The sequence below is a fragment of the Armigeres subalbatus genome, chromosome 3, assembly GCF_024139115.2.
Source record: "Armigeres subalbatus isolate Guangzhou_Male chromosome 3, GZ_Asu_2, whole genome shotgun sequence".
Lineage (NCBI taxonomy): Eukaryota > Metazoa > Arthropoda > Insecta > Diptera > Culicidae > Armigeres > Armigeres subalbatus.
This window is the reverse complement of record NC_085141.1, coordinates 297,763,451-297,787,753: the sequence shown is the minus strand read 5'-3', so window position 1 is coordinate 297,787,753 and position 24,303 is coordinate 297,763,451. Positions and strand designations below refer to the sequence as shown.

Sequence of the window (24,303 nt, the reverse complement as noted above, 5' to 3'; positions counted from 1 at the left end):
TGGCCATGGGGAGGGGTCGTCAAGTCCTTGGACAAAGTCCCTGCTGCCCCGACCCTATTGCAGTGTATGTGTGAATATGTGTATGGATGTATGTGTGTATGTGCATACCGTAGACTGCGTGGTTGGCGACGTGTAGCCATGGACCGAGCCGAATGGAGAAGACTCTTATATACCGCACAGGCCACTTCAGCCTTAGTCTGAATAAATAAATAATGTGCATACAACAATGAAAGACGCCCTTTTTTGTTCTTAGAATTTTTCGATTTGATCGCAACAGGTTGCAGGAAATGCAGTCTAGTTTTCCGCTATAGAAAATTGCCTCAATCGGCCTTTGCGTTCCAATATTATAATTTGTTTTTTTTTTCGGAACATCCCTCGGTCCCTGGAAAGTCATGAAAAAATATACTTAAAATTTTGTTTTAAAATGTGTGCAATAAATTAAAATCGCGATTTAATTTATTTATTTTCCAACCGCTAGAAGCGAACAAAACTGATTCTCATAAATTACCTAAATGCTGAGCAGGCGTTTGGCCTTTTCACATACTAAGTAAAAAACGATTAAACGCGCACTAATTGTTATACTTTCTGACCGCATAAAACAGAACAAAACCGCAACGTACGAACTATCTGCGTGCTGAACAAAAATGCGATCAAACGTCATTCAGCCGATTAGCGGAAATGGAATGCTTGCACTTGTCATAAGCCGAATTAGAACTATTCGATTTTATTCCACCACGCGCTGTATACTATTTTGATTCTTCCGGTGGCTTTATACGGCCATGACACATGTACGTTAAAAGAGGCTTATCAGAGAGCTTTCGCAGTATTTGAGCGTAATGTGCAGCGGACAATACTCGGCGGTAAACAGGCGAACGGCATCTGGCGGCGTCGCATGATTAACGAGTTATACCAGGTGTATAAAGGGCTGGCAGATTGCGGTGGGCTGGGCATGTTGTTCGTATGCAGAAGAGCGTCAAACGAAACTAATATTCAGAATAAAACCCGGAAGCTGCTGTAGGCTTTGTGGAAGGTCACGTACACGATGGCTTCTTGTAGTTGAAAAGGACCTAAACGGCCAGGGCGACTGTAAGCGGTTGGCATGGGATCGAGTCCAGTGGAGGAGGATATTCTTTTCGGCGTAGGCTCATCGATGAGGAGCTGTAGCCTGTCAAGCATCAAGTAGGTAAAGTTACAATCAAATAGTGGAATTGAATGAGATAGTACTAACTCGTTTTATGACAAGTGACATTTTCGACCAAATGACAAGTTTGACCCAAACAAAAGGTTTCTGCTTTCGACAAAAAGTTCGGTCCTATTGCCGTTTCAAAAATTAGCAAGAACAGACAATGGGTTTAACAGCTATGACCAAAATAATTTTTTTAAAACGTGCGTTGTAAAAATTACATTTTTGGCATTTTTACTCATTCGATTTTTTTCGCACAAATTGTGTTCAGCAGGAATTCTTAAAATGATGCCAACATGCCAATCAAAGAGCGCAGCTGTCCGATAAATTTCACGCGATTCTGTTTCCGTTGTTACACTGTGCTTCAATAAACTTAATAATTTGTATACGTGAAATTCATGATATTTCTGATTCTCAGACACAATTCGAGCATACATGTAGTTTACCACAATTGACTATGTTGCATGAAAAATTCTAATTAATCCACCTAGCGGTGTTGGTGCCTTTCCCATGCATATAAAAAAATAGTATTTTGGGCATAACTTTCGAGCTCATAGTGCGATCTGGTCAATTTTCAACATGATACAATTGGACAAATCGGTTAAGTATAAGTGCCTTAAAAATGAGTGACATTTTTTGCGCACATGCATACATCAGAGTCTCTTAATTCTCGTGTATATATGGATGAGACAGTGTGCCATGAGCTACAAAAGCTCACGTAGCACCGATTCAGTGCGACGAGAGAAGCTAGCACGCGCATAAAATAACTAAGTGAGCGTGTCTCAATGTACGTCTCATGAGACTCATCTCATGCGCTTGGAATGCATAGCTGGCGTTACTTAAGCGACGATATTATTGAATGAAAATTTCTCAAGCTGTTTTACGCATCTCCGCTGTTGTTTGAAAAGGTTTGCCATGGCAAACAGCGCATGATGATTGAGATGTCTCAATGCGACTCACCAATGTTAATGTGAGGTACACAAGCTTCGTGAGACTCGCGCGCGCTAAATTTTGTGTGCGCGTAGCAGTCGTTGCTCAATCTCATCATTTTTTGTACGCGTGCATGATGTCTGGCATACACACGCACAAATCTCGGGAACTTTTTCAAATCGGCGTATGTAACATTTTGATCAAGCTGAGAAAATGAGCTTGGAAGTTTTCAGATTTCATTTTTATTCCTATTTAGAAACTAATCATTTTTATTGCAATTGAATACATCTCAACGATACATTATGAAAAGGTTCATCGTCACTGACTCTGAAATCAGCACTGCGTGTGAACATTCCAGTTATTTTGATAAAAATATATGTTACAACGTTCTGCAGCAGATAAATCACATACGTCGTTTTGATACGTCAGCATGACCGAGGTCATGCTACTTTCGTCGAAATGTTACGCTGCTCCGTACGCAGCATTGTTGATACGTCGAAATGTTGCGTCAAGTTGAAACGTTTCACGCACATGCGACAAAAAAATTGCAACACTTACAACACGACGTAACAACATTTGCTGCAGAAAAACAACGTAAAATGTTTTTCTTAACGAAAATCAGAATATTCAAGCAACATGCTTAATTTTGAAATCAGTGATGAAAAAGTACAAACAGACGCACGTTTTAAACTATTTAGTTGTTCGAAAAAAAATTCATAGCACGTTTTCTGCTAAGCGGTGTATGTGCAATATTTTCAACAATGATGTTACACCGTTTTGCAAAAAATTGATTTACATTTTTAATAACACATTTTCATGTAGCTTTGAAGATATACACATTTTTAGATGAATTTTATACCATATGCTGTTGAAAACGGGTTTGTTTACAATTTGCGACATACGCCGTTTTGAAAAAGTACCCGAGAAATAGACATCATCTCAGTTCGTCGAGCTGAGTCGATTGGTGTATAACACTATCGGTCGCCGGGCCTGCTATGAGAAGTTTGTTTTTGGAGTGAACGTAGAGCCCAAGATAAATACACGACTAGGTGTTCCAATCTGCCAGATTCATGTGCAAAACGTAAACAAACTGGCTGACTCTCCCATACTAAAATCCAAGATGGCTGAATCGCGAATTTGGCAGATTGAAACACCTAGTCGTGTATTTATTCTGGTACACGGTATACAGACAACAAGGTAGGCTCATAAGGAAAATGACACTTCAAGAGTGATGCATATATTTTATCGTCACATCTTGGAGTACAAAAGAGAGCATGCTGAAACCGTAGAACATCATCTCTGTTCAGCTTGTGTGAAGATAGTACTTATGTCACATGTTTACATTCAAACTGACATTTACATACGTGCTGAACCTGCTTTATTTTGTTGTATGGCGTGTCTTGGTATAGCCTTTGCGCATACTTAGTATACGAGAAATTCAAAAAGGCTCTTGTCCGATCAATTCAGCACCACAGTGTAATTCGGTGATTTATACTTCCACGGAATTCAATTAAACGTTTATGAATTATTGCCGAGGAAAATGATGCATTCTAGGAAAATGGTAGTATTTTCTACTTTTCCACCTAATTTTAACTTTCTTCGTAATACAACAACCCACACCGCACTGCTGCGTTGGAGCCGTGTCCGATGGCATGGATGAATATCGGAAAATCAATCCAATGAGCCTGGACCGTTACTGCTTCCAGCAGTGTAATCAAATCAATGATTGCGATACAACTTCATTAGTGTGTGCGAACTTGGAAATCGAGCTTTGATTGCCTGTACCCCATCACCGGAACCAAGAAGGCTTTCACTACTGGCACCGAGTCGACTGAACGCACCCATCGACGGGGCTTAATGGGTGGCGGCCACAAAATCCTGCTCAGCGCGCCGATGGTATCGGAATCGGAAAGGGTGCTCTGCTCATTACGTATCGGGAGCCAGCAGGACGGTGATCATGGGTTTGGTGGTGTGGAGAAATTGTGGTGTCGTATTGTGAGTGGTTCATTGGTTGTTACACGCCTCGACTGAGAAAACGTTCAACGATGTAGAGTTCAGCGACCACAGTACCCAGTGCCAGTAATTGGTTTCGGGTTTCCATCGAAGCTAACAGCATCATAGCGAGCAAGAATATAATAGATTGTGTGAACCTACATTTCTGAACCGGAACAGGATTAAATGCGACTGGACTTCATCGGAGCTAATGAGTTCTCGTTGCTATGAATGGAAAACTGAACATCAGTTACCAACAAATATTCGTCCAAAACGTTGAAAAGGTTTAAGCTTACATGCCTGACTTTGACTTCTAATGTCGCATAACATATTTCAATGCATTTCATTTTGTTTGATTTTACACTAACAAAAACCGTTATCTGTAATTTGCATTATTTTGTATTATTTTAACCATAAACCAAAAATCTAGGAGAGAATATACTTTCTTTGAAGACTCTACAGTTTCACTTTTATGTTAGGTTTACAGAACTTTTGAGTTAAAACCTAATGCATATACACAAATCAAAATCCAATCTTAACACTAATAGAAAGGATGACGTTAGTGCATTATCTACTACTTATGATAATTATTCTTAAACCTTCTTCACGTTTCTTCATTATGCATTGATTACACTTCACCTATAACAAGATGAACGTTTCATAGAGGCAGTAATCCCCATTCACCGCATCGACTAATGAGATAACAAAGGAAATTTCTATTAGCGTATACTCGAGCAGACATACATACGCACACACCGAACCCACTTGCATTCAACTGAAGGTACGGCACCGACTTGTGCATAGTCATGGCGATGTCATTGCATTTCGTGGCACGTCACTGCATCAGTCGCGTGGAAGGATTTTCCCTATGTTTGTTCACTAACTATAATAATAACCAATGCGATGAATGGCGTGCCTTACTGGAGAATCTCCCTGTCGCACTGGATGGCAGCGCGTATCTACCACTTCCGTCTCGCGTGGCGAACCGAAGGCAACCTTCTCGACATCATGTCTCCTGTTTGTTATCGCAAAAGTGCAGCATAGACAATGAGAGCTGTTGAGTTTAACTCAAGGATTTATTTTAATGGAACCTTGGTGCAGAACCCACCGCCGACCGCTCGTGGTTTGGGCCTCAGACGAAGGCAGAAGGGTGATATTTCAATCAAAAATTTTCGTGCACTCCTAGACAGAATCCACCGGAGGAAGCATAATCGGGAAGATAATGTTGAGCACGTTTGATGATGTTTTCAATATACGAAGTGTGCTCTTGACTTAGTTTCTTAAGTACTTATATCGGGTTATCTTCGTCTGTTTTAAGACACCGCTTCTAACTGTAATCTAGAGTGATGGAACATGAACTGTGATCAATTAAATTAATCCGTCATTTTAATTTACTTTTAACTTGCTCGTGGAAGAGGAAGAATTGCAAAAATGACTCTTTGACTGTCAGTGCAAAGACTTTCCGGTTACCAAAGATATGTTACAGGAAAGTGTTCCTTGATACAAATCCTAGAAAAAAAATCCTTCATTGATAATCGTCCAGGTATGAATTATGAATTAATTTACCTATCATGTAAATAATAACTGATATGATTTCCAGTCAAAAAGTGGCTTTGACTCTTAATGCAACGTCGGCAGACGATAACGTAGACAATCCCAAAATGTATCACCAACGCCAGCGCAAAAGTTTCACACGTCGACATCAATTCATGATTTCGAAAAGTGTAAACATACCTCACAGAAGAGGAGATAATACATATCCTGGAAGATCTACGATAGATTTTGAAAGTCTGTGAAATTAACTTTCAGCTTAATCTAAAATCTAGAGCCGTGCTAGCATCCTGAGAAGACCAGAATGTGTAATCGAGAAAAACAGCAGCGAACTGAATGTAACCGTTATGTTTACGTGCCACGCTTCAGGAGAGACAGTTCCGTAAACCATCATATGGTCGGGGTTCAGCCAAATCACACCAAGCGGCTTTTCGACTGACTTGCGATATTTTATTCGTTCAAGGACAACGGAATCCCGAATAGATGAAAATAGCTCAATAATATCAAATGTTGATAAAATAGCAAAATGAGATATGGACATGATTGATATAATAGATAAAGATCAGACGACAATATCATTATTTTGCACTAAAATATCATAGGAGATCAAGTTATGCTATTTGTAAGAAGTGAACAATATCATGTGCCATTAGAAAGTTTCTACTTTCATGAAAATATTCGAGAATCTAACGCTGATTACAAAAATAGCCTCGTATTCTCGGAAATATCAGTTTGTTCTTATCCATAGCATTTCTTGATATTTAAGTGATATTTCAGTGCAAATTATTGATATTGTTGCCTGTTCTTTTATCTCTTATAACAATCAAGTTTATATCATGTTTTGTTATTCTGTTTATGGTTTCTGCCCGTGATATGTTTCATATCTAATTAGTAATTATTCTGAGGAAATCAATCAAATTGAACGTAAGAGGTATAACTATCCTGCGTTGTAACTGAAGCTGCTGTCGCTTTATTGAAGGTTGATCGCCCGCATCCTCCTCTAGAAATTGCACTCATCGTTACCGATAGTGAGCCCTTATTCGATCACGAAGACACTCTTCCATTGGACTTCAAACGCATCGATTTTGCCTCGCTACATAACTTCTTAGAGCATGTCGATTGGACCGGAATTCTCGCTAATGTTGATGTTGACAATGCTGTGCAAATATTTTCCGAAGTTGTCTTGAACTGGCTTTCATCGAACGTTCCAAAAAGGCGTTTACCGTTCTCCGTTCACTAAAACGTGTTAAAATGCATGCCAGCGTCACTACCGCAGACTACGAACGCCACTTCAAAGGCTTAGTTTTAAACCTGCTAGTGATGGCTACAGATCACTCAACAATCACCTTTACATGCAGTATGTCGACAAAATGCAAACAATTGCATTTACCCTACATTCTATAACTTTTTCATTTTTTGATAAAATCACTCGCGGTTTTTGGGAGTCTCTTCGCAATAATGTAAAGACGGTAAATGTAACTATTGAGCGGGATTGAATGACAACAGCGCCACAGAGAGATAAAAAAGTGAAAAGTATGCATTTTCCATATATTTAGTCGATTTTTCCCATATAAATTTCATGCTCGTTGAGCATCCACTTAGTCTGGTCTGGCTCAAATTTTTAAAGTAGCTTCTGGGAGCAAAAAACTTTATTTTCAGGGGTATACGTCTCGAAAAATATTTTGATTTTGATTGCATTAAGGCGGCCCTTGTATTAGGTCTCCGGTCTTGAAAAATAAGAACTGGTTATGTGTTTGTGTCTACATGCTGTATACTTCGACAACCTCAGCAACCTTACAAAAAAAAATCGGTCAAAGACGGGCGTTGAACCCGGACCCTTCACCCTTAGCAAAAGTGCAGCATAGACAATGAGAGCTGTTGAGTTTAACTCAAGGATTTATTTTAATGGAACCTTGGTGCAGAACCCACCGCCGACCGCTCGTGGTTTGGGCCTCAGACGAAGGCAGAAGGGTGATATTTCAATCAAAAATTTTCGTGCACTCCTAGACAGAATCAACCGGAGGAAGCATAATCGGGAAGATAATGTTGAGCACGTTTGATGATGTTTTCAATATACGAAGTGTGCTCTTGACTTAGTTTAGTAAGTACTTATATCGGGTTGTCTTCGTCTGTTTTAAGACACCGCTTCTAACTCTAATCTAGAGTGATGGAACATGCACTGTGATCCATTAAATTCATTCGTTATTCAAATTTACTTTTGACTTTCTCGTGGAAGAGGAAGAGGAAGAATTGCAGAAATGGCTCTTTGACTGCCAGTGCAAAGGCTTTCCGATTACCAAAGATATGTTACAGGAAAGTGTTCCTTGATACAAAGCCTAGAAAAAAAATGCTTTATTGATAATCGTCCAGGTATGAATTATGAATTAGTTTACCTTTTATGTAAATATTAACTGAAGTGATTTCCAGTCAAAAAGTGGCTTTGACTCTTTCTGCAACGTCGGCAGACGATAACGTAGAGAACCCTAAAATGTATCACCAACGCCGGCGCAAAAGTTTCACAGATCGACATCAATTCATGATTTCGAAAAGTGAAAACATACCTCACAGAAGAGGAGATAATACATATCCTGGAAGATCTACGATAGATTTTGAAAGTCTGTGAAATTAACTTTCAGCTTAATCTAAAATCTAGAGCCGTGCTAGCATCCTGAGAAGACCAGAATGTGTAATCGAGAAAAACAGCAGCGAACTGAATGTAACCGTTATGTTTACGTGCCACGCTTCAGGAGAGACAGTTCCGTAAACCATCATATGGTCGGGGTTCAGCCAAATCACACCAAGCGGCTTTTCGACTGACTTGCGATATTTTATTCGTTCAAGGACAACGGAATCCCGAATAGATGAAAATAGCTCAATAATATCAAATGTTGATAAAATAGCAAAATGAGATATGGACATGATTGATATAATAGATAAAAGATCAGACGACAATATCATTATTTTGCACTAAAATATCATAGGGAGATCAAGTTATGCTATTTGTAAGAAGTGAACAATATCATGTGCCATTAGAAAGTTTCTACTTTCATGAAAATATTCGAGAATCTAACGCTGATTACAAAAATAGCCTCGTATTCTCGGAAATATCAGTTTGTTCTTATCCATAGCATTTCTTGATATTTAAATGATATTTCAGTGCAAATTATTGATATTGTTGCCTGTTCTTTTATCTCTTATAACAATCAAGTTTATATCATATTTTGTTATTCTGTTTATGGTTTCTGCCCGTGATATGTTTCATATCTAATTAGTAATTATTCTTAGGAAATCCATCAAATTGAACGTAAGAGGTATAACTATCCTGCGTTGTAACTGAAGTTGCTGTCGCTTTATTGAAGGTTGATCGCCCGCATCCTCCTCTAGAAATTGCACTCATCGTTACCGACAGTGAGCCGTTATTCGATCACGAAGACACTCTTCCATTGGACTTCAAACACAAACGCATCGATTTTGCCTCGCTACATAACTTCTTAGAGCATGTCGATTAGACCGGAATTCTCGCTAGTGTTGATGTTGACAATGCTGTGCAAATATTTTCCGAAGTTGTCTTGAACTGGCTTTTATCGAACGTTTCAAAAAGGCGTTTACCGTTCTCCGTTCACTAAAACGCGTTAAAATGCATGCCAGCGTCACTACCGCAGACTACGAACGCCACTTCAAAGGGGTCGTTTTCAAACTGCTAGTGATGCATACAGATCGCTCAACAATCATCTTTACATGCATATGTCGACAAAATGCAAACAATTGCATTTACCCTACATACTATAACTTTTTCGTTTTTTGATAAAATCACTCGCGGTTTTTGGGAGTCTCTTCGCAATAATGTAAAGACTGTAAATGTCACTATTGAGCGGGATTGAATGACAACAGCGCCACAGAGAGATAAAAAGTGGAAAGTATGCATTTTCCCAAATATTTAGTCGATTTTTCCCATATAAACTTCATGCTCGTTGAGCATCCACTTAGTCTGGTCTGGCTCAAATTTTTACAGTAGCTTCTGGGAGCAAAAAACTTTATTTTCAGGGGTATACGTCTCGAAAAAAATATTTTGATTTTGATTGCATTAAGGCGGCCCTTGTATTAGGTCTCCGGTCTTGAAAAAATAAGAACTGGTTATGTGTTTGTGTCTACATGCTGTATACTTCGACAACCTCAGCAACCTTACAAAAAAAAATCGGTCAAAGACGGGCGTTGAACCCGGACCCTTCACCCTTAGCAAAAGTGCAGCATAGACAATGAGAGCTGTTGAGTTTAACTCAAGGATTTATTTTAATGGAACCTTGGTGCAGAACCCACCGCCGACCGCGCGTGGTTTGGGCCTCGGAGGAAGGCAGAAGGGTGATAATTCAATCAAAAATTTTCGTGCACGCCTAGACAGAATCAACCGGAGGAAGCATAATCGGGAAGATAATGTTGAGCACGTTTGATGATGTTTTCAATATACGAAGTGTGCTCTTGACTTAGTTTAGTAAGTACTTATATCGGGTTGTCTTCGTCTGTTTTAAGACACCGCTTCTAACTCTAATCTAGAGTGATGGAACATGCACTGTGATCCATTAAATTCATTCGTTATTCAAATTTACTTTTGACTTTCTCGTGGAAGAGGAAGAGGAGAATTGCAGAAATGGCTCTTTGACTGCCAGTGCAAAGGCTTTCCGATTACCAAAGATATGTTACAGGAAAGTGTTCCTTGATACAAATCCTAGAAAAAAAAATGCTTTATTGATAATCGTCCAGGTATGAATTATGAATTAGTTTACCTTTTATGTAAATATTAACTGAAGTGATTTCAAGTCAAAAAGTGGCTTTGACTATTTCTGCAATGTCGGCAGACGATAACGTAGCGAACCCTAAAATGTATCACCTACGCCGGCGCAAAAGTTTCACAGGTAGACATCAATTCATGATTTCGAAAAGTGTAAACATACCTCACAGAAGAGGAGATAATACATATCCTGGAAGATCTACGATAGATTTTGAAAGTCTGTGAAATTAACTTTCAGCTTAATCTAAAATCTAGAGCCGTGCTAGCATCCTGAGAAGACCAGAATGTGTAATCGAGAAAAACAGCAGCAAACTGAATGTAACCGTTATGTTTACGTGCCACGCTTCCAGGAGAGACAGTTCCGTAAACCATCATATGGTCGGGGTTCAGCCAAATCACACCAAGCGGCTTTTCGACTGACTTGCGATATTTTATTCGTTCAAGGACAACGGAATCCCGAATAGATGAAAATAGCTCAATAATATCAAATGTTGATAAAATAGCAAAATGAGATATGGACATGATTGATATAATAGATAAAAGATCAGACGACAATATCATTATTTTGCACTAAAATATCATAGGAGATCAAGTTATTCTATTTGTAAGAAGTGAACAATATCATGTGCCATTAGAAAGTTTCTACTTTCATGAAAATATTCGAGAATCTAACGCTGATTACAAAAATAGCCTCGTATTCTCGGAAATATCAGTTTGTTCTTATCCATAGCATTTCTTGATATTTAAATGATATTTCAGTGCAAATTATTGATATTGTTGCCTGTTCTTTTATCTCTTATAACAATCAAGTTTATATCATATTTTGTTATTCTGTTTATGGTTTCTGCCCGTGATATGTTTCATATCTAATTAGTAATTATTCTTAGGAAATCCATCAAATTGAACGTAAGAGGTATAACTATCCTGCGTTGTAACTGAAGTTGCTGTCGCTTTATTGAAGGTTGATCGCCCGCATCCTCCTCTAGAAATTGCACTCATCGTTACCGACAGTGAGCCGTTATTCGATCACGAAGACACTCTTCCATTGGACTTCAAACACAAACGCATCGATTTTGCCTCGCTACATAACTTCTTAAAGCATGTCGATTAGACCAGAATTCTCGTTAGTGTTGATGTTGACAATGCTGTGCAAATATTTTCCAAAGTTGTCTTGTACTGGCTTTCATCGAACGTTTCAAAAAGGCGTTTACCGTTCTCCGTTCACTAAAACGCGTTAAAATGCATGCCAGCGTCACTACCGCAGACTACGAATGCCACCTTAAAGGCTTCGTTTTCAACCTGCTAGTGATGCATCATCTTTACTTGCATATGTCGACAAAATGCAAACAATTGCATTTACCCTACATTCTATAACTTTTTCGTTTTTTGATAAAATCACTCGCGGTTTTTGGGAGTCTCTTCGCAATAATGTAAAGACTGTAAATGTCACTATTGAGCGGGATTGAATGACTACAGCGCCACAGAGAGATAAAAAAGTAGAAAGTATGCATTTTGCTATATATTTAGTCGATTTTTTCCATATATAAACTTCATGCTCGTTGAGCATCCACTTAGTCTGGTCTGGCTCAAATTTTTAAAGTAGCTTCTGGGAGCAAAAAACTTTATTTTCAGAGGTATACGTCTCGAAAAAATTATTTTGATTTTGATTGAATTAAGGCAGGCCCTTGTATTAGGTCTCCGGTCTTGAAAAAATAAGAACTGGTTATGTGTTTGTGTCTACATGCTGTATACTTCGACAACCTCAGCAACCTTACAAAAAAAAATCGGTCAAAGACGGGCGTTGAACCCGGACCCTTTACCCTTAGCGGATCTGGACTGGCGCGCTAACCATCTGGACTATATACCTGATGAGGAAATGCATAGTGGAATAAGCACCATGCAAATTTGTGTCCTTCTCCGTCATCAAGTTATATTGCTGTGCACCAGCGGTTTTCAACATGGGGTACTTGTACCCCTCGGGGTACCATCGCTGACCCCAGGGGGTACCTCAGACAAAAATGGATAATGGCGGACGCATTACAATTCGAATCAAAAGTTATTTATAAAGTTTTGATAATTGTGCATTTTTTAATTTCAAAACTTTGTCTAGCTTATTGAATCCTGCCCTCAACAACTCAATAATTAGCACAGGGTATGAAGGGCTGCAAACAAAAGATCAAAAGGACAAAACGTCGAATTATCATGTTTTCAAAAATTTCAATGCAATCTACCTGATCGAAACAAAATGTTGAACAATATGTTAGGAAGAATTCTTTAAAAAGGCTCGGAAGCCTCCTTTCAAGAGGCTCGGAAGTCTCCGTTTTAGAGGCATGATTTTTATTTCCGAAAAGCTCGGCAAGAGGAAGCATCCTTCTACGCCTTTCTTAAACCTTCTTCCAAGCAGCTCGAAAGCCTTTTTCCAAGCAGCTCGGAAGCCTTTTTCCAAGCAGCTCGGAAGCCTCCTTTCAAGAGGCTCGGAAGCCTCCTTTCAAGAGGCTCGGAAGCGTCCTTTCAAGAGGCTCGGAAGCGTCCTTTCAAGAGGCTCGGAAGCGTCCTTTCAAGAGGCTAGGAAGCCTCCTTTTGAGAGGCTCGGAAGCCTCCTTTCAAGAGGTTCGGAAGCCTCCTTTCAAGAGGCTCAGAAGCCTCCGTTTTAGAGGCATGATTTTTTCCAAAAAACTCGGCAATAGGAAGCATCCTTCTACGCTTTTCTTAAGCCTCCTTTCAAGAGGCTCAGAAGCCCCCTTCAAGATCCTCGGAAACCTCCTTTCAAGTGGCTCGGAAGCCTCCTTTCAAGAGGCTCGGAAGTCTCCATTCAAGAGGCTCGGAAGACTCCTTTCAAGAGGCTCGGAAGCCTCCTTTCAAGAGGCTCGGAAGCCTCCTTCCAAGAGGCTCGGAAGCCTCCTTTCAAGAGGCTCGGAAGCCTCCTTTCAAGAGGCTCGGAAGCCTCCTTTCAAGAGGCTCGGAAGCCTCCTATAAAGGGCCTCGGAAGCCTCCTTTCAAGAGGCTCGGAAGCCTCCTTTCAAGAGGCCTCGGAAGCCTCCTTTCAAGGGGCTCGGAAGCCTCCTTTCAAGGGGCTCGGAAGCCTCCTTTCAAGGGGCTCGAAAGCCTCCTTTAAAGAGGTTCGGAAGCCTCCTTTCAAGAGACTCGGAAGCCTCCTTTCAAGAGGCTCGGAAGCCTCCTTTCAAGAGACTCGGAAGCCTCCTTTCAAGAGGCTCGGAAGCCTCCTTTCAAGAGGCTCGGAAGCCTCCTTTCAAGAGGCTCGGAAGCCTCCTTTCAAGAGGCTCGGAAGCCTCCTTTCAAGAGGCTCGGAAGCCTCCTTTCAAGGGCCTCGGAAGCCTCCTTTCAAGGGGCTCGGAAGCCTCCTTTCAAGGGGCTCGGAAGCCTCCTTTAAAGAGGTTCCGAAGGCTTCTTTAAAGAGGCTCAGAAGCCTCCGTTTGAGAGGCATGATTTTTTTTCCGAAAAACTCGGCAAGAGGAAGCATCCTTCTACGCTTTTTTTAAGCCTTTTTCTAGGCGGTAGAGATGGTCGGGTTTCAAATTTTGTAAAACCGAACCCGACCGGAACTCGGTTTAGAAACCCGGACCCGACCCGAACCCGGAATGAAAAATCTTATCAAACCCGAACCCGACCCGTACCCGACAATTTTTGCAGTCTCAGACCCGAGCTAGACCCTAACTAATCATTTGGCGGGAAACTCAAACTAGATATTTTATATTTCTCTTAACATTTGAAAGTGTATAGACCCAAACAAAGACCAAGCCTGAAAATTACCAGAAGCGAATTAAAAAATATTCAATACTTTATTTCTTAAACTCGTACCCGACCCAGACCCGAGAGTTTATCATCTCACAAACCCGCACCCGACCCGAACCCGACATTGTTCTGATTTTCCAAACCCGAACCCGTCGGGTTCGGGTTCGGGTCGGATTTCGGGTTTGAAAACCCGAAACCCTACCATCTCTACTAGTCGGCTCGGAAGCCTCCTTTCAAGATCCTCGGAAGACTCCTTTCAATAGGCTCGGAAGCCTCCTTTCACGCAGTTCGGAAGCCTCCTTTCAAGAGGCTTGGAAGACTCCTTTCAAGAGGCTTGGAAGACTCCTTTCAAGAGGCTTGGAAGACTCCTTTCAAGAGGCTTGGAAGACTCCTTTCAAGAGACTCGGAAGCCTCCTTTAAAGAGGCTCAGAAGCCTCCTTTCAAGAGGCTCGGAAGCCTCCTTTCAAGAGGCTCGGAAGCCTCCTTTCAAGAGGCTCGGAAGCCTCCTTTCAAGGGGCTCGGAAGCCTCCTTTCAAGCGGATCGGAAGCCTCCTTTTAAGGGGCTCGAAGCCTCCTTTCAAGGGGCTCGGAAGCCTCTTTCAAGGGGCTCGGAAGCCTCCTTTCAAGGGGCTCGGAAGCCTCCTTTCAAGGGGCTCGGAAGCCTCCTTTCAAAAGTCTCGGAAGCCTCCTTTCAAGAGGCTCAGAAGCCTCCGTTTGAGAGGCATGATTTTTTTACGAAAAACTCGGCAAGAGGAAGCATTCCTCTACCCTTTTCTTAAGCCTTTTTCTAAGCGGCTCGGAAGCCTCATTACAAGATCTTCGGAAGACTCCTTTCAAGAGGCTCAGAAGCCTCCGTTTGAGAGGAATGATTTGTTTCTGAAAAACTCGCAAGAGGAAACATCCTTGTACGCTTTTCTTAAGCCTTTTTCTAAGCGGCTCGAAAGCCTTCTTTCAAGATCCTCGGAAGACTCCTTTCAAGAGGCTCGGAAGCCTCCTTTCAAGAGGTTCGTAAGCCTTCTTTCAAGAGGTTCGGAAGCCTTCTTTCAAGAGGTTCGGAAGCCTCCTTTCAAGAGGCTCGGAAGCCTCCTTTCAAAAGACTCGGAAGCCTCCTTTCAAGAGGCTTGGAAGCCTCCTTTCAAAAGGCCCGGAAGCCTCCTTTAAAGAGGCTCAGAAGCCTCCGTTTGAGAGGCATGATTTTTTTACGAAAAATTCGGCAAGAGGAAGCATCCTTCTACCCTTTTCTTAAGCCTTTTTCTAAGCTGCTCGGAAGCCTCCTTTCAAGAGGCTCGGAAGCCTCCTTTCAAGCAGTTCGGAAGCCTCCTTTCAAGAGGCTTGGAAGATCCTTTCAAGAGACACGGAGGCCTCCTTTCAAGAGGCTCGGAAGCCTCTTTTCAAGAGGCTGGGAAGCCTCCTTTCAAGAGGCTTGGAAGCCTCCTTTCAAGAGGCTCGGAAGCCTCCTTTCAAGAGGCTCGGAAGCCTCCTTTCAAGAGGCTCGGAAGCCTCCTTTCAAGAGGTTCGGAAGCCTCCTTTCAAGAGCGGCTCGAAAGCCTTCTTTCAAGATCCTCGGAAGACCCCTTTCAAGAGGCTCGGAAGCCTCCTTTCAAGAGGTTCGTAAGACTTCTTTCAAGAGGTTCGGAAGCCTCCTTTCAAGGGGCTCGGAAGCTTCCGTTCAAGGGGCTCGGAAGCCTCCTTTCAAGGGGCTCAGAAGCCTCCTTTCAAGGGGCTCGGAAGCCTCCTTTCAAGGGGCTCGGAAGCCTCCTTTCAAGGGGCTCGGAAGCCTCCTTTCAAGGGGCTCGGAAGCCTTTTTTCAAGGGGCTCGGAAGCCTCCTTTCAAGAGGTTCGGAAGCAGTGTTGGGAAATGTACATTAAAACAATTTGATTATGCGAATATTTACGTTTTTTCAGTCAAATTTCATGCACCAAACAAGCCGAAACAGTTTGCCAAAAAATATGTACGCGACATCGTGACATTTATTTTGCCGATGAAGCAAACTGTTTGTTTGCTGCTACGTTAGAGTCGTGGCGGCGCTCGATCAGCATTTGCATAAGATTTTTTGTTTCTGCTCGTGCGCAGTGCAAACAGCACAGAATCGAGTTTTATACCTGTGGCGCAAAGCCTAGAAGGAGTGCTATCCGTAGGTACTGATTTATTCGTTCTTGTCTCTAAATCAAGCAAGTAGTAATGAAATGAATATTTCCCACAAAAAACGATTATACGTTGTGAAATTATTATACGAAAACGTTAATTGTGGGAAGAGAAAATGGTAAAAGCATGTGCTGACTGTCGTCTGCTTGGCGTGGCAGCTGCTGTGGCTGCCGTGGTTTTGTTTTTATTTTTTTGCATGGAAGAATGAATGGTAAAAAGAAATGTCAACCATTCCCGTCCCTGCTCGGAAGCCTCCTTTCAAGAGGCTCGGAAGCCTCCTTTCAAGAGGCTCAGAAGCCTCCGTTTGAGAGGCATGATTTTTTTACGAAAAACTCGGCAAGAGGAAGCATCCTTCTACCCTTTTCTTAAGCCTTTTTCTAAGCGGCTCGGAAGCCTGCTTTCAAGATCCTCGGAAGCCTTTTTTCAAGAGGCTCAGAAGACTCCGTTTGAGAGACATGATTTTTTTCTGAAAAACTCGCAAGAGGAAACATCCTTCTACATTTTTGTTAAGCCTTTTTCTAAGCGGCTCGAAAGCCTCCTTCCAAGATCCACGGAAGCCTCCTTTCAAGAGGCTCGGAAGCCTTCTTTCAAGAGGTTCGGAAGCCTCCTTTCAAGAGGCTCGGAAGACTCCTTTCAAGAGGCTCGGAAGCCTCCTTGCAAGAGGCTCGGAAGCCTCCTTACAAAAGGCTCGGAAACCTACTTTCAAGAGGCTCAGAAGCCTCCGTTTGAGAGGCATGATTTTTTTTTCGAAAAACTCCGCAAGAGGAAGCATCCTTCTACGCTTTTCTTAAGCCTTTTTCTAAGCGGCTCGGAAGCCTCCTTTCAAGATCCTCGGAAGCCTCCTTTCAAGAGGTTCGGAAGCCTTCTTTCAAGAGGTTCGGAAGCCTCCTTTCAACAGGCTCGGAAGCCTACTTTCAAAAGGCTCGGAAGCCTCCTTTCAAGAGGCTCAGAAGCCTCCGTTTGAGAGGCATGATTTTTTTTTCGAAAAACTCGCAAAAGGAAGCATCCTTCTACGCTTTTCTTAAGCCTTTTTCTAGGCGGCTCGGAAGCCTCCTTTCAAGATCCTCGGAAGCCTCCTTTCAGGAGGTTCGGAAGCCTTCTTTCAAGAGGTTCGGAAGACTCCTTTCAAAATGCTTGAAAGACTCCTTTCAAGAGACTCGGAAGCCTCCTTGCAAGAGGCTCGGAAGCCTCTTTGCAAGAAGATTCGGAAGCCTCCTTGCAAGAGGCTCGGAAGCCTCCTTTCAACAGGCTCGGAAGCCTCCTTTCAAAAGGCTCGGAAGCCTCCTTTCAAGAGGCTCAGAAGCCTCCGTTTGAGAGGCATGATTTTTTTTCCGAAAAACTCGGCAAGAGGAAGCATCCTTCTACCCTTTTCTTAAGCCTTTTTCTAAGCGGCTCGGATGGCTGCTTTCAAGATCCTCGGAAGCCTCCTTTCAAAAGGCTCAGAAGCCTCCGTTTGAGAGACATGATTTTTTTCTGAAAAACTCGCAAGAGGAAACATCATTCTACACTTTTCTTAAGCCTTTTCTAAGCGGCTCGAAAGCCTCCTTTCAAGAGGCTCGAAAGCCTCCTTTCAAGAGGTTTGGAAGCCTCCTTTCAAGAGGCTCGGCAGCCTTCTTTAAAGAGACTCGGAGGCCTCCTTTAAAGAGACTCGGAGGCCTCCTTTAAAGAGACTCGGAGGCCTCCTTTAAAGAGGCTCGGAAGCCTCCTTTCAAAAGGCTCGGAAGCATCATTTCAAGAGGCTCGGAAGCCTCCTTTCAAGAGGCTCGGAAGCCTCCTTTCAAGAGGCTCGGAAGCCTCCTTTCAAGAGGCTTGGATGCCATCCTTCATGAGGCTTGGAAGCCATCTTTCATAAGGCTTGGAAGCCATCTTACAGGGGGCTCGGAAACCTCTTCAAGAGGCTCGGAAGCCTCCTTTCAGCCTTTCAGGTGGTTTGGATGGTTCCTTTCAAGAAGCTCGGAATTCTTCTTTCAAGAGACTCGGAAGCATACTTTCAAGAAGCTCAGAAGAATTCTGTCAAGATTCTAATAACCCTCTTTTATGTGGCTCGAAAGCCCCCTTTCAAGAGGTTCGAAAGCCTCTTATCAAGAGGCGTGGAAGCCTTAGCATTCATTAAGACTTCTGTCAGATGGATTGAAACAAATAAAAAAAATAAACTATTAGGTGGCACTCGCATCCCACAGAAGGATCTAATGCAAGATATCAGTCAGGTCCACACGTAAAAGCTCACGAATAAAAGACAAATACTCCCTTGCGTCACAAAATCTGTGATCTTATCATAATTCACTACACTTGTAACTTCACCATGTAATAGTTATTCGGGCCACTCGAAATGTAAAGAACACACAAATTAGGAGAAAAAAAACGTGACAGAAAACTTTTCAGCAAACCGTTTGCGGCCAAGCCTACTGTTCTCCTCTGTTTGGCAATCAAAAATTTGTTCTTAAGACAAAGTTTTGATTTTCTGATTATAAGAGGATATAGATAGCAACCCTATAACCAGAGTCCGGTGGAGTGAAAAACTGTCGAAATGGCAACGTATGAAAATGCATGAAATCGTAAAAACTGGAAGCACTTGAACTTTTTGCTTGCTTCTTATGGATGCAAAAAGTAAACAAGTCGAAATTGAACCGCTTTTGACGGTTCAATTGGAAACAAGATGACGTCTTCGCCGATCTCCTATTTTAGTATTTCTAGATATAGACACATAATTAACATTTACATTTGGTTTGGTTGGTCAATTTGGTTTTCAAAGGTTAATTTTTGATCTATATGTCACCTAGAAGGTTTCAATAAAGGGAAAATTATAAGCCAAGTTTTGGAAGCATTCGGGATTTTTTTTTCAATCTTGCAAGTAAGTTGAGAAAATATCCAAACTTTTTTGCAATCTACTACAAACGAAACGAAGGATCTGCCCTTTGGCGGAAAGGCCCGTGTCATTTGCAAACAAATATTTTTGAGAGCATTGTTAATATCACTCTTGGTATCGAGAAGAATATCAACATCAAAATTCCTGTCGATATACGTTTTATATGAATCCCAATAGGCGCTATGATAATTAAAAGTAGAGTTATCGAAAGTCACCCAGGTACCCGAATTCTTCAACCACCTCTATTTCATGTCCATCGTCTTCAACGTGTTGATGACTGTCTTCCTCTTCAATCTGATGTAGGCTTATGTGCCATAATATCAATATCGTCGGCGTCGGCAATCCAAGCAGCTGAACGGACTTCGTGAAAATCGTTCCACTTGTGTTCATCCCTGCCCTTTCGCATTGCGCCCCTCCAAAGCAATGACCATCACCTTGCCGTAACCCTCTGCGCGTTTCAAAGTAACTAGAGAGCGCCCCTGAAACTCGAACTAGGCACATTACCCGATCCATCTTCGCCTAGACCAACCGTGGCAGTTTATTCGGAAATCCATGTTCGTGCATTAGCTGCCATAGCTGGTCTCGATCGATTATGTCATATGCGACTTTGGGAGAGCGTTCACCCATGAATCTCCACCTGATTGCGCGGAAGTTGCTACAATCCAGTTTATCGCTCCTTTTATGGATGGGGCACACAACGCACTATGGACTAAACGAAGGTTTTCTAAAATATGACTGCATTTATCAAACATTCATACAATCATGGTGTGTTGTTGAGGGGTAACATATATTCATTTGGTATTATTGTTGATATGCGTATCGTTTGTCAAAATAATGGTAGTGCTCAAAGCAGAAATAAATTCTTACCTCCTGCAATATGTGCTGGCACAGAGGAGTCATCCCAAAAAGGCTAAAAAAGCTACGTCCCGAAGCAGCTTACGTCAACCGGGAGGAATAACGTGTTCATCATTTATCTTGCCGTTTTCTCTGCTGGATGGAGCGAATCCTATCAGCTAAGAAAGCAACGAGACAACAAAATCCTATTGCACCGAGACAGTAGCAGATGGGTGTTGAAAGTGCAATCATTGTCACCTTGTCATCCGTCAGGCAGGCGGTAGAGCAAGTGCATCAAATTTTCTCAGCTGCTTCAAGTCTACGGGTATGAAGTTGAAGACTGCGCGACGGTTGGGAGACGGAAGCGCCTTGAGAGCACTATTCATTTTCTTCCACTTTTGGAGACAAACGGAAGATGCGGAATGCGGCAGATATATGTGCAACTAGGAAGCGGGATGAATAGTTAGAAACATGTCATGTCGCACTTCGGCCCTGATGAAAAATATAGGTTTTGGAAGACAAACTAATTTTTGATTGAAGCAATGAATCACATGACATATGGTACTCAGAAATATTTTCAAAGTTTTCAATTGAAATCAACTTTTCGCTGATATACAAGATTTCCATGGGTCCAAGGTTCTCCAGCTTGCTATTCGAGTAGAGACCAATTTGGAAACGATAAGTTAAGTTCTTTATCCTATCTATAATTGGAAAGAGAAAAAATCTCTACCATTTAAGTTTACCACGAAGCAAATTCATGATAATAATAACTGTATAGAAAAGCCATTACAGAAACAGATACAGCAGCGTAGAATCAATAAAGAAGAAAACGCCAAGGAGTATGAAGGTCTCACATTTAAAATTCATTTATTTTATTATGGCAATTCATTTATTCTGTTTTTGGACAAAATCACTAAAATATTCGTTTTCGAGAAAGTAAAAGTTCGTTTCCTGTCCGGTCGTGTTTCTCCAGTCAGCGGATCGGCCGGTCGTCGAAGTTTAGTTTTGCTTTGTGCGGAAGGCAAAACGATCGGCCGGTCGTCGTAATTTTGTTCTGCTTTGCGCGGGTGAGTGAATAAATCAGAAAGTGAAAGTTTCAGACAGCGAGAGTGTTATTTCCCATCCCATAGATCGCATCACTTACCGAAGTGAATCCAGATAAATTATCCTTTGTAACTAAACCGATATCCTTTCCCAAGACAATCGTGGAGATGCAGAGGTGTTCTCGGTCTCTAGTAGCAACGAGAGTCGGACTAACATTCCTTCCCTTCCTATATGACCGTAAGGACGTGGCCGGCGCCGTTATTGACTTTAGATATTTGAGCTCCCGAAACGTGTACATTGAGAATGGGTAGCTAGTCCCAAGCCCCATTTATTGTGTTCTCTGTACAATTTCGCAAGTTCTAGTCAATCACGGAGTAGCAACTACGAATTGTGCGGTCATAATTCTCATGCTCATGCTCATGCTAATGCTCAAAATCACTAAAATATTCGTTTTTCGCAGTTATTAACCCTCGAGGACTCGCACCTTTGTAAAAAGTACAACACTAGCGAAAAAAGCACGCTTGTCGTACACAACGGAGGCTAGACTGCATAAGTGCTCCAGGACTGAGCGAGTCCCCGAAGGTTAAAATGCCCGCTCATTTTAAAAGCATTGTTCTTGCCTTACTAACTCAGACTCACTTTTAACCGACAACTAGCTAAGATTTTCAGTAACACGTGTCAGAGAATCATGTCCTTCGCGGACCATCAACGGTGCCTTCATTTCGTCAAAAGATAATTGTATGCAGTTATGAGCAAAGGGTAGTAAGGAGAACTATTACATATTGTAGAGGCCACTTCGACCGTAATTTGCAGAAAAGCAAAACACATGCTAGCAGAAGTTCATCTTCTGTTCTCAATCTCGGCAGCATTACAGCCATTGATGTGATTCGTAATTTTGTTCGCTTCAGGTCAAAGCTCATTTGCATTTACTGGTTGCACATCATAAACGTCATCCAACCGTTGACGTTCCAATAGACTGCTCCTCATTGCAAGAGTGAACATAATCCCGGCAAATAGGATTACCTGGAAACTGGTGGGCTCCGGACAAAGTTGTTATGACTAGCGGTGTACCGTCCATTGTGTCGGATGATGACACACAAACTGTGCTCTTTTCAGTTATCATGTGAGCTGCAAAGCGTGGAACATCATTGGTTTAACCTGAGCGACAGCACCCAATTAACGTGGCAGCGATTAAAGGCGTTCTAATCCTCGTGAAATTGACGAAAATTTTAATTAGTTATTACTTACCACCGACTGTGGAAATTGCCAACTCCCATGGACGTTACCTGTAACGGAACCGAATAGAAAATGCATTATTATTTCTCTGTCCTTTGCGCCATAATTGAAAAATTGCCATGATCCCTTCTCACCCATGATAAGTAAACCTGGTGGAAAACTACTTAACGTGTAAGACCGCGGATATCCGACTACATGTCTCTATAACCCTTACAATTGTGCTAAAACAAACCGATCAATTTCCCGGAGGCAAAACAACAGCGCATCCGGGAGTCGGTATTACTCATAGACAGCATGACGCCACGGAAACAATTATCAGGACAAACCAGGAAGAGGATACACTGCAATAACTGTTTGTGCCAAATTGTTTTTCCCTTTCCTGGTAGGACTATGATGTTACTTGTAACGCCCACACGCCATCGCGACAATCACAGAGGATGCACAGTGAAGCCTAAATATAGATAAAAGAATATGCGTGGGAACTCCTTGTGCCTTCCTCGTTTCACGAACGGCGAGATATTCGCGCGACTCATAAAAGGAAATGAATATTTAGCGACGCGTGGGAACATGCAAAATGCATGCGCCAGCACTTTCATGGCGTTTGGCCGTTTTCTGGCCTTCCCAGAGGCTACACCGGCTCCTAACATTTAACGACTGCTGGTAAACACGGATAGTGAGTTTCGTTGTGCCACAGTCAAGCGAAATCGAATTAGGTGTAATGAAATAGAAAAAGTGGCAGAAGTGAGAGATCACAGGGTTGGAGAACGTGTTGCTTCTGCTGCTGGCTGGTTGCAGTCATCCGAGGAATCGCGAGGCGAAAAAAAAACGGCGGTCGTAAGTTCACTCATAACCAGAGAAGTGCCCAGCAGCGCACTTTCTGTGAGCGTGGGTGGGCCTTCTAATGTCTCCGTTCCCATGATGGCCGGCCACCAGCGCCAGCGGGCGCTAGGTGGGCTCTGGCATCTGCTGGCACTGACTGGACGGTGCTGCAAATTACGAATAATAAACGAGATGCATTAGAGAAGTGCTGGCGAATATGGTGGGCCACCATCACCTGACCACCGCGCCGGCCGGAGTTGTGTACATAGCGAGTTAAATGGACTAGCATCCATTATGCTAATAAATTAAATTTGAGGATAAAAGCGGAAAAGTAAGTGAAAGCCGTAGACATTTCTGGAGGTCACACCAAGAAGGTTACACTGCTGAGTACCGATGCTGTGTCATCGTTGTCCGTGGGTCGGACAGATGAGGCTCTATCGAGGAAGCAGCAGCGTAAAATATATTGCCAACATTTGCATGATTGCATTTTTTACGATAAAATGTATCACAGTCTTGATCACAGTTACATTTGCATGAGCTACTATAATATCATTTTGTACCTTTCTTTGTTGCATATTTCATTTAAATTGAATTAATTTAGTTTTGGTACGTTGATATTAGTCTGTAGAACAACATACATAGAGATTGCTTAGGAGTACTGAGCATGTACATCCATAAATCTACTCTTTTAGGGTGGAACTTTCACTATGTTTAAAATTTGTCTATTGCTACTAATACTTACTTTCCTCATCAATTGTGAATATTATTATTATATATTTTTTCCATTGAACATATCTTTTGTAATATTTTTGTTGAAACTAGAAGAACTTTTGTTACAATTTTCGATATTTTAACTGCTAATGGTAGGGGAAGGTGGTCGGTTGCCGGCACTGGTCGGTTGTCAGCACCCCGTCGTAACTTTTGACAGAAAACATATGTGGTCATTCTGACATTTGCCATATCTCGCGCTTAGTTTCATAGGGGCGTAACTGTATTGATCGATTTCTTTTCGTCGATGTTTTCGTTTTATTATTGTAGTGAACTGCGCTAGTGTGTCGATGATTTAATGGTTTGGTGCGATAAAGGATGAATGTATCTTGCACCAGAATCGATAATCACGGTTGTAGGTTTTAAAACAATTGAGCTAATAACAAAATATAAAA

At 41.9% G+C, this 24,303-nt stretch overlaps 1 protein-coding gene across 1 annotated transcript in view; it reads right to left on the bottom strand.

Annotated features, from left to right (window-relative positions):
• The window catches only part of LOC134220452 (muscarinic acetylcholine receptor DM1), a 128,596-nt gene extending 106,243 nt beyond the window's left edge, over positions 1-22,353 (bottom strand). The window contains exon 1 of the mRNA XM_062699511.1: positions 22,334-22,353. The gene's annotated coding sequence lies outside the window, so the exon portion shown is untranslated. The remainder of the gene's footprint in view (positions 1-22,333) is intronic.
• Positions 22,354-24,303: the final 1,950 nt, after the last annotated feature.